The sequence below is a fragment of the Sciurus carolinensis genome, chromosome 8, assembly GCF_902686445.1.
Source record: "Sciurus carolinensis chromosome 8, mSciCar1.2, whole genome shotgun sequence".
In the NCBI taxonomy this organism is placed as follows: Eukaryota; Metazoa; Chordata; class Mammalia; order Rodentia; family Sciuridae; genus Sciurus; species Sciurus carolinensis.
Window position 1 is genome coordinate 39,101,932 of NC_062220.1, and position 11,657 is coordinate 39,113,588.

Consider the following 11,657-nt stretch of genomic DNA (forward strand, 5'->3'; position numbering starts at 1 on the left):
CAGGGCATCAAACACACTGAGCAAGTGCTTTACTCTGAGCCCCAGCTCTAGTCCCAAGAGCCACAACCTTTATCCTAAGGTTGTTGGTCTGACAGGCCTTCTATATAGATGTTCCAGTCAAGGTTCTCCAGAGACAGAACTTACAGTATACACAGAAATATTAGGTGCTAGTAGGGGAAGTGGCTCACAATTATGGAAGGCTGAAAAGTCCCATGATAGTCTGTCTGCAAGTTATAGAGCCAGAGAGTTGGTGTATGACTTGGTCCAGTCTGAAGGCTCCAAAGCCCACAGGCATGTTAGTACAAATCCTGGAGTCCAAAAGCCAGAGAATATGGAGTCCTGAAGTTCAAGGGTAGGAGAAGAGGACCTTTCTGGCCCTGGAAGAGAGAAAGAGAGAGCATGAATTTGTTCTTCCTTCAGCTTTTTATTCCATCCAAACTAGTCAAGTGGGTGGTGCCAGCCCACACTAAGGATAGACCTTCCCCACTCAATTCACCATATTTCATGTCAATCTTCTCCAGAAACCCCCTCACCAAATGACTGGGGTTACCCAATCATTGTAATCAAATACCAAATTACCTGGGTTTCCCTTTCATCAGAAAAAGGAAGATGGGTCCAGTACCTTTTGAAGCATTGAGAATAATTAATGCAATGATTGAGAATAAGTAATACTCTACTGGCTATCTGGGTATCTCTTAGTTCAGTCATGTTGACACTAAAAGTCAACCATTACAACAAGCAGAAGTTACTTTTTGGTCAATAAAAAGCTATAAATTTGCATTACATATTTATTACATGCTAGGCCCTGTACTAGACATGGTTCTTATCCTTGTGGACCATTCAGATTTGTACAGGAGACAGAGTTATTCAAATGATTACACCAAGCATAATTGCAAATTTAGATCAGGAAAAGAAGAATGTCCAATGAGAAATATGCCTAAGAAACTCAGTTCTGAGATTCTGACTTTTTTTCTAGGTACCAGAAATGTAATAGTGAAAAACAGACCTGTTTTCACCCTCAAGGCACTTAAATTACACTTAGAGTGATGTTATGTAAGTAAGAAAAACATTTATTTGTAAGAAAATAAACCATCCCAAATCATGGTTAGATTTATGGGGGAAAGGGTATATGGCGATGAAGAACAACAAAGAGAGGGACTAACCAGTTGCTTTTATAAGGAATAAGAGACAAGTGTGCTGAGAACTAAGAGGTGAACAGGGTCCAGCCATTTGAAGTATGTTTAGGGCAGACAAAAGCAGGTGGAAAGGCCTTCAAACAGAAAAGAGACCTGTCAGCTCAAAGGTCACGGATTAAGCCGCAAGTACTGGGACAGAGGAATGAAGAGAATGGAGACATAAAAGAAGGTAATGGGTAATAGTGGTTAGATCATCAAAACCTTGTAAGAAATGTCAAAAGGTTTGGATTACACACTCAGCACAATGGGAAAGTGTCACAGGGATGAAAATGACTGGAAGTTTAAAATATTCATTTTGGCTACTAAATAATGTGAGGAAGAAAAAAGACTTCTTGAAAATTAAATTACTCCTGTCCTCTAAGCAAGAAGGTCTTGGTAGGAAGACAGAGGGAGGTTGAGATAAGGGCTATATTTTGAAGGTAGGCACAAAGAAGCTGCTGACAGATTGGCTGTGGAAAGGGAAGAACATGAGGAAAAGTTAAATTAAGGAAGATTACCAAGTTCCTGGTTTAAGTTATTAAATGTATGGGATGTTTGAGAACAGAACCAGTTTGAACAGAGATGGGATGGGGTGATATGACAATTTAGAATTCACTGGCAGCCATGTAGAGATTGAGAGGCCTGTGGGACATCCTATGTGGAATGTCAAGTGTTCATTTAAATATGGATATGAGAAGAAACTTAAAATGGACTTGGGGGATTCAGCCCATAGATGACACATGAAGTGATGGTATGAAGTGGTATACCCGAAAGACAGCATGAAAAGGGAAGGGAAGAGAATCCAAGAGCAAGCTTTATGGGGGAAGGCAGACCTAGTAAAGGAGCCAAAGAAGTCACGGCCAGTGAAATCTGGGATGCCAGACATCATGAAAGTAAAAGGAGACAGTATTTCAGGAAATGTGTTGTGCTACTGAGAAGTCAAGTACTCTTTTGGCTTTTGTTCGTTTATCAACACATGGGAATTTATTTTAAAAGGTAAATTAGGTATCAAAATAACATCATATGGCAATAATAAAAATTTATAATGGATAGAGTGTATTAAGTACTTTCATATATGTTATCTCATTTGATCCCCAAAGTATATTTTATTATTGATTATATTATGCACTTAAAGTGGAGTTCATGAAAAACTGATGTTTGAAAACAAATGCAGCATTTATTCAAAAAGTATTATGAATTCCTCTTATGAAAGGCATGTTCTAGATTTTGTGTTATGGCTTTCAACAAGAGAACACATCCCTGACATCAACCTGCTTATTTTCCAATGAATACTGTGCACAGTGTTCATAATCATAGCGCTGGGACAGTTATTCACTGGTGCAGAATTTTGACTGTATCAGTTTATTTTTTTTAAGTCTTAATTACTCAGTGTTTTTGAAATAGTTTAGTAGTGTTCAGTATATTCACAGTGTTGTATAAGAGGATCACTTTTTGGAACTCTTTCAAGTGTGATGAATCTAAATACCACTTTATGACTTTGAGAACACATCACATTTAGTAGGCTAAAAATACATGGTAATTATGTTCAAATATGCTATATATTGAGGGGTCTGTATGTTAAATATTTTAAAAAATCTTATCTGTGATCTGAGTATTCTTAATAATATCAATGCTTTCTAAGAAGGTAAAAAGCATAAAAATATGTCCTGTTTGTTTACAATCACATTTTTATCCATTGGGGCATTATCCTGATAGTTTACTGGTGCTTAATTGGAGTGGATGGGCTTCCTCATATCCCATAAATATTCTCTATTTTGTTTTCATGGGTAAAGTAAGTTTTGTAACTTATTTAACAAAAAGAATGCTTAATTAGTGCTTTTTCAAACAATACAGAAAAAAGAAATCTCACAGTATTTAATAGCACTTTCTTTATCTTCTTTTTCTTATCCTCTTTTCCCTTAGGAATTTATTCCTGTCCAAAATAATCTATGGATGCCTCAAAAAATGTGGCATCCTTATCTGTGAAAAAGTCAGATAACATTAGTGCTTGGTTGATTTATCAATATGTCTTGCAGTTAAAAGATTTATGTGTGGGTCATTCTGGTAGGACACATGTAACATTGATTTTTTGCAGCTGGATTCATACTAACTGGACTTGACTGTATAATCTTGTGTGGAGCCACCAGCCCTTCAAAAAGCTGCTTTGCATTTATGCTTGTGTTCTGGATAAAACCCACAGTTTGATTTCTTTACCCTTTGAAATGACATGATGGTTTCTATGTTTATTTTTTTCTCCCTTTTTTTTTCTTTTGCCTTCAGGAATTTACATTGACTGAAGGACACTTTCTTTTTAAGAATTGACCTTCATTGTTGCCACAGCTGAATCATTCTTGAAGCAACTTCTGTTTTACAAAGCAACTTTTATATAATATCTTCCCTAGCATTTCATAAGGTTAAAGATGAGCTTCAGGATCACCTTCAGTACAGTTGGTACAGACTTCAGTCACTGGTATGTAAGTGCCAATGAATGACTACTTTCTTTCCACTAGAGAGAGAGGAGGGGGAAAAAAAAAACAAAAGAAAAACCATCAAACTTAGATTCTGTTGAAGCAAGTTTGAACCAGACAAATGGTTCCCAGTGCGGTGATGCCCCCTTCTCCCCATAGGAGCATTCTGGAAAAACATGGGGTGTCATTACCACTTGTTTTTCACAAGCAAGAGCTCATCCTGCATGTTTTGCAGTGGGCAAACCAGAATTGTCCCACATTCCACTTGATTTTTAATGTCCTGCTGGTCTCTTATATAGATGAAACCTAGATTCCAAATACATTGTACAATAAGCATAGTTTTGAATAGTTTCCCTAAGGCAATTTTTGCAGAAATGTCAGTATTAAGCAAATTGTAACAAAACTTCACTCTATCAGGTGTTTAACAAAGACTTGATTACAATTTCATAAAATGATGTCCCTGGCAATCATGTCCCAATGACAACAATGGAGTAGGGAAAGGTCTGAGTGGCTCCATATAACTGATTCAGTATTCCTGCATTAAGTTGAATTTGGAACAGTCAGATTTCTGGAATTCTGTGTATAGATGCAAACATCTCACTACTTGATTTTATTTTATTTTGTAGTCATGATTATTTACATATTGAAATGCATATGATTTCATCTAAATTCATTTAATTTTTATTTTATAATAAAATCAGATATTACATTGATCTTAGTAACTTTATTTGAGTATAATTGATACACAAATGAGAGCACACATTTAAGGGCTACAATTTTGTGTATTTTGGACATATGCAAACACCTATGATATAATCACTACAAATGAGATAATCATTATAAGTGAGATATGGTAGCTAAAATTTCATCCTAGAATGAAAAAAAAAAAAAGACCTAATACAAATACAAGAGAACAAATAAATTTATTTAAAGGTTATTGGATTAATACTAGAAAGAACAATTCTGATTTCTGAAACATGAAAGAAATTATAAGATCTCTCTAGAGGGCTTAGACGATGTCAATCTGTACAAATTACAATGACTTCCCATCAACCATTTTGAAGGCACTGACTACTTATATTGGAGAGATACAGACCAGCAACTTATGCTTTAGCATGACTTACAAGTATGATACAAAGATCTGTTTCATGATGGTTCTTACTGAGAACCCCTACCATGATCCCTTCTGTTAAGATCATGGCCAGTCATTCTGTTAGAGTAAGTAAACATATTATGAGCAAAACTTGACCCCTTCATATTTTCCCCTGAATTGTAACTACCCCCTGTGTAACCTAATGGCCCCACTGACTCAAGCCAAAAATAAAACATTTCATTTTATTTTTGTGTGTGTTCAGAACTATTTAAGTATTGAAATCCATTAAACTTCTTTCTCCCAGAAAACTTGCATCACTAATTTTTAAAGTTTTAGTCTAGTTAGCACTCCTGCTATGGACCAAGCTGGTGTGCAAGCGCAGGAAAATTCAGATAGGCCATACTCTTAATTCCCCTCTTCTTACACTCCGTGGTCTCCTTCCAGAGACCTCTAGGACCATGTACAAATGTGCCCTCTGGTGGTTGATGATCATCTCTTATTATTTTCTTCATCAGCTCAACTTTTCAGTATACTCATTGAACTTTCTCTCTGAAATACTCATAGTAAAAAGAAGCTAACTATATAAGATGGCAGTATGATCTTGGCCAGAGGCAAGAAAGATAAGATAAAAATCACCCTAATGTAGTGAGGTACTCTAATGTAACAGCTTTGTCCATACACTCTGTACCCACAATTCTCAGGTTCAAATACCAACTCTTCCATTTACCTGCTATGATCTTGATCTACTTCTTTAAGCTCTGTGGTTTAATTTCTTCTATAAATGGTGACAGTAGCACTAGCCACAGGAGCTGTGATGAGGACTAACTCATACAAAATGCTTAGAACAGCACTTTGCTCATAGTTAACACTCAGTAAATATTAGTTGTTGCTAGAATTGTGCTTCTGTTTCCAGGGTTGCTCATTTGCTCATTTAGACATTTACTTTCCACGGTGTTCATGTCAGACAGTAATTCAAATTCTTATCCTCAATTTCCTCTCATAATTAAGAAAAAGTACGAACCCTTTCACCAAATCACAAGTATGGGAAAACCACAATACTTTCCCATGATCTCATGTACTTAAAAATATGTAGGATGCCTTCCTTTCTGTAGAATGCAATCCAAGAGGGGACTCTGAGCAAGGTAGGTAAAGGTAGTCCTACTTGGGGACAAAGTCAGTAGATTAATTCTGACCCAAGTATATCCTGGCTTCCTCTGCAAATTCAGTGACATTGCAGAGAATTCTTGTAACCTTGCTGTATCTTTCTTTCTTCTATTTTGAATATTTGTTTCTTGCTTGTTGGAGAATAAAATTTCAACCTCCTATTCATACTGTCACTCCAATATATCTTCTACCTCTTCATTATCGTTCATAATACCAGTGATTACCATCTCGCACAAACATCAATTAGTGTTTGATGATGATTATGATGTTGATGTAGATAAAACAGAGGAGCCCTTGATTGTTCTGTCTCTGTGTCAGATTTCCAGGGTATATCTAAATGAAAACACCAGATCATTCATTTTGATTGAATTACCTAATAGTTAGGAAAACTGATTCCCCACTGTCCCAAATTTACTAAATTTCTTGTCTGACTATGGAAATGCAGCCAAAATATCATGAAGATGCTAACCTTTTATCTTCTGTATGTAACAATAATACCAGCATCATGTACCTTCTCTATTTATGTTTAATATACCTGATATGAGAATGGAATAAACTCAGTGAGATTTAATGCTTGATCTTCAGTTTACATTTCTTTGTATTTTATTTCTCTCTTTCTTTCCTTTTTTGTTTTTTATAGCAATCACTTTGTGGATTTTATTCCTGAATGCTGCTAATGGCTGGATTCTGGACAATGGGTCAGAACAGGGCACTCAATGGTTAGGTAAAGAGGATGTCTGCAGGGCTTGTAATTCTGCCATCAGCAGGTTTTCTCTTATCTCTAGGGAACTACTATGAAACATCACCATTTCATAAATTGTCTTATAATTGTTAAACCATACCAGAAATATACACTTGAATCTTCAAAGAGCTAAAATACATCTTTCATCTCTATAGATAGAATTAGAATGATACATTTTTATATCTGTATAATTCCATTGGTTACATTTGCCATATTTCCCAACAGAAAAAGGAACAAATCCTATGAATGCTGCCAGGGGGTCTCCAAAGGACAGTCTGATGTCTGGTTTAGAAACAGCAAACTTCAGAGAAATTGGTAATTGTCCATACCTCAAAGGATCCCTTGCTCAGAGACTAATGCTATTGGAGCCACATGTCTTTATTTTTTCTCCCTCACAACATAGGATTCAGATGTATTGGAGAGTTCTCAGTAAAGCATCATTCTTTTATGATCAATTTAAATTAATCATCTGAGCAAGGCAATGTGCACTACATATATCACATGGAAGAATTCATCACAGTGTCACTTGCTTAAAATAAAAGATAACCCCTATTATCAGAAAAGCTCTGTAGGATGGTGAAGGGAAAGTTATAGAAGGAGACTGGTTGGAGAAAAAAGGAAAAAATAGATAGAAATGAAACATGATAAAGACAGGGAGGCATTGTAATATTTAAATGCTACAGTGTGTCTATCTTTGTTCGCTTATCATGCTTGACAGTGCAAATGAACAGCAGAGTGGGAAAGGCACAGTATGTTAAATTATTATGGATATGTGAGATAAGCAGTTTGTCAAATGTTTCCATCTCTGCTGTAAGGCTGGCTTAAAACTGTGTGACCTATTCTTCAGAGAGTCAAAGATAAACTCCAGCAATTGTGTAATTCCTCCCACTCTGATACTCTGATAGAGATAAATATGCTCATATTTTCCCCAGCTAATCCTTCTTGTTGGAGGATAACATAGGGCTGCATCCATATGACATACAAAGATTTAAGATATCTGGACAAGCATCCAGCCATCTGCAATACTGTATGTCCATTGGGTCATCTTATCAGGGGTCATTTAAGATAGAATTAGTTTGTTGCAAACTAATGTAAAACTGAAGCCACAAACCTAGATTCTCTAAGGCAGTAGTACCAATCCTTGCCATACCAAAAACAAAAACAAAAAAACTTACATGGAAAAGTTTTTTTTTTTTTTTTTTTAATGCTGATTTTCAGGCATTATTGAAGATAAATCATTCTTTCTGGGTACAGCATCTGGAGATCTGTAATTTTTTAAGCTTCCAAAGTTATTATTTTAAAAGTGCAAACAGATTTAAGAACCATTGTCTTAAAAGTTTTGAGGATGGTGTGTTCAAATCCTGTTCCATTTTATCCAAATACTAGATTTCCTAAATTTTCAGAGCATTTTGAATAATCAGAGATTGAGTCAAAAATATGTGTAAGAATATACCATTCACAAGAAAGGACAATGAATCAGTAACAAAAACCTCCAAATAATGAAAAGTTCCAGGACAATGACTTCCCTGATAAATTCTATCAAACATTTAAAGAAGAGTTAATGCTGGTCTTTCTTAAACACTTCCAAAAAATTGGGAATTGGGGAGTTTGGGTTGCTGAAGAGGTTCCAAGCTCAGTTACTTTGGGACTGGCTTTTGTCTTCCTTGGGAGACACTGAACAGGCAATATCCTGGGCCTGGGCACTGGAGAAGGTTCAGGAATTAAGTCCCCTTTCCTTCCATTTCTACCTCTAAAAGCACTATGTCCTAGAGCCTGGAGATCCTCCTTCTGGTTGCCAGTCTACTCCCTACTCCATCAGCTCTAGGTGCATATAAATAATCAACAGGTATATACAAAATGCTCAGTACTACAAATCATCAGGGAAACACAAATTAGAGGCACAATTTATCAGCTCACTCCTGTTAGGATGAATCTTGTCAAAATGACAAGAAATAACAAGTACTGGTGAGGAGATATAGAGGAAAGGGAGCATCTGCACACTGTCAGTGTGAATGTAAATTGTTACAGCCATTGTTGAAAACAGTATGGAGGTTTATATAAAAAATTTTAAATTTTACAGGCATGGTGGCACATGCCTGTAATCACAGTACCTTTGGAAACTGAGGCAGGAGGATCTTAAATTCAAAGTTAGCCTCAGCAACTTATAAAGGCTCTCTGCAATTTAATGAGAGCCTGTCTCAAATAAAAAATAAAAGGGGCTGGCATGGGTTCAATGGTTAAGCACTGCTGGGTTCAATCCATAGTACCAAAATAAATAAATAAGTAGGATAAACTTCTGATCCAACAATCTCCATTTTACATTTATATTCAAGGGAAATGAAATCAGTACCTCAAATATATATCTGCATTCCCAATTTCCCTGCACTATTATTCACAATAGATAGGACATGAAATCACTGTAACTGTCCATTGATGCATGAATGGATAAAGAAAATGTTATATATTCATGTTTCTATCATCTATTTTATCCACATGCCCATCCATTCATTCATCATCAAATCTGTCTAAATGGAATATTATTCAGCCTGAAAAAGAAGGAAATTCTGCCATTTTTTTAATAACATGAACAAACTTTGAGGATATGCTAAGTGAAATAAGTAAATCACAAAAAGACAAATACACATGATCCCACTTGTATGGAATTTAAATAAATGGAATTCATAGAAGCAGACTAGAGAATAGTGACTGCTAGAAGCTAGGAGCAAGAAGAAATGCAAAGATATTGCTCAAAGGGTATAAGATTTCAGTTATATCCCATTAATAAGTTTGGGTGATCTAATGTGCAGCATTAGTGACTACAATCAATCATACTTTACTGGATACCTGGAATGTACTAAGAAATAGGTCTTAAAGTTCTTATCACAAAAAATAAAAAGGCAACCATACAAGGAGAGAAATATGTACATTCCTTTAACTATGATAACAATTTCACAATATACATATGTATCAAAACATCATGCTGCACACCTTAAATATATACAATTTTTAAAAAACTTTTTTATTTAAGTTTTTGACAATGAAGTGTTCATAAAATGTCATTAAATTCTATTTGCTATACAATAATCATTGATTTCCAAGTAGGAGACATGCCATAGTGAAGTATCCATTTTAATATGTAAAATGATTCTTTATTCTTATTTTAAGATTTGGTTAAAATACAAAATATCCTTGCGGTAAAACTGACAATATAACTTAAGTCGCTTATAAGATTTCAAAATGTCTCCTAAAAGAAATATGAATGTTTCCCTTGTCAGAACAGTTACAGTGTCACAAACTAGACAAAGTTAGGAAGGAACATCTTGTGACCAGGAAACTATAGCACCTGATACAAACTTCCTCCACATTAAACTGACAACCACTAAAAAAGACAATGACTTATGATACCTAAGAAACAGAACAGCTCTTCAGAAGAAATGTCATAAGAAGGTATTTCTTATGAACAAACCTCTTTTTGAAGTCTTGAAAACCTCTTTAGGGAATATAATTACAAAACAGATCATTTATGTGACATGTTAAAGGATTCTTCAATATTATAATACCCTCCTTAATCTTAAACACAAGTCAAATATAAAGACACTTGCAAAACTGTGATTCTATCAAACATTTCTTTACTACCACACTTGGCTACTAGTGGCATTTGGATGCAAAGGCTTAAATCCAAATCTGGATAAGCCAAGGTGAAGACTCTGATTTGGGGACCTAATAGACACTCCTACCAGTGGGCTGCTACTGTTGTTACTACTTCTGGATGCTGCTGAGGGAACCCACTTTGGTTTCTTTCCTTCAGCTGGAGGACTGTGTATTTGCAATGGTTTCCTAGTGACTTCTGAGAAAGATAAGCCTCCTTGGGTGAAGTCTGAGATTCTAATTTGATGGCAGCTGCAGCAGAGTCTACTGAAGTCACCAGAGTATTACATTTGGATTTAGATTTCTTCTCTTTTCTGCTGGGGATTTTACCTTCACTTGTTTCCTCTTAATTTCTTTAACTTTACTTTTTTTCATAGTAAAGTTTTCATCATTATCTTTACTCATCAAAATCAGAATCCTCCTCAGAATCACCAGTTGCAATGTCTGGCTCAGGGTCATCAGCACTATCAGCATCACTGTCTTCCAAAAGTACCTTCCTCTGCTGGACCACAGTTTTAGATGCTGCTTTTCTTTTCCCTTGAACACCACAAGCATCATCTTCCTCTGTGATCTTGTTCAAATCTAAATAATCACTGGTTACACAGCAATTAGAGATATGCGACTTATTACTTCTGTTTTACTGTTGCCATGTTTCTTAATGCTTTTATCTTGAGACTTGTGTACATCACTGGTAACTGTTGGAATTTCCCTCACTGACAAATCTAGAGCCACTTCTAAGTCTCTCTGGAAGAGCTTATCATCTGAGACCATCCTCTCACCTTTTTTTTAGGGGTCTTAGGGGTCTTCTCTTATAGTTGAATGTCTTCTTTCTGGGGATTCTGCAAGTTAGGTTTTGCTTTATCATGTTTTGATTCCTTTGATGTTGTTCTGGATTTCTTATTTAAAGGTCTAGTTGCAGAAACAAAATCATCATCGCTATCAGAGTCCTCAAACTGTGAGTAATTAACTGGTTTCTTATGTGTAACAGACCACACCATGTTCTGAGTCAAGGCTGGAAACTTACAGTGTTCAACTCCAAATATATACGGTTTTGTCAATTATTCCTCAATAAAGGTAGGAACAAAAGCATATATGTGTTGAAAAGTGAGGCATTAATTCAAAAAGAAAAAGTAACTGGAACTGAGAAAGAAACAACTCTGAAGACAGAAAATTGAACTCAGTTCAACAAATGATTGTGCACCTATTAATTGGTTCTAATTTGGTTGAACAATAAACAGAGGTAAATCAGGTAAATAAGGAGTCTCACTCAATTTATCAAAAACAGTGGTCAACATTTACATACACTTCTTGAACATAAGATAATATGAACACAGTGTATATATTGAGAATACAGACAAGTCTTAAGG

General features: G+C 35.6%; 1 pseudogene; it reads right to left on the minus strand.

The window, feature by feature from the left end:
- Positions 1–10,274: 10,274 nt before the first annotated feature.
- Positions 10,275–11,288, minus strand: LOC124991293 (RAD51-associated protein 1-like; annotated as a pseudogene).
- Positions 11,289–11,657: the final 369 nt, after the last annotated feature.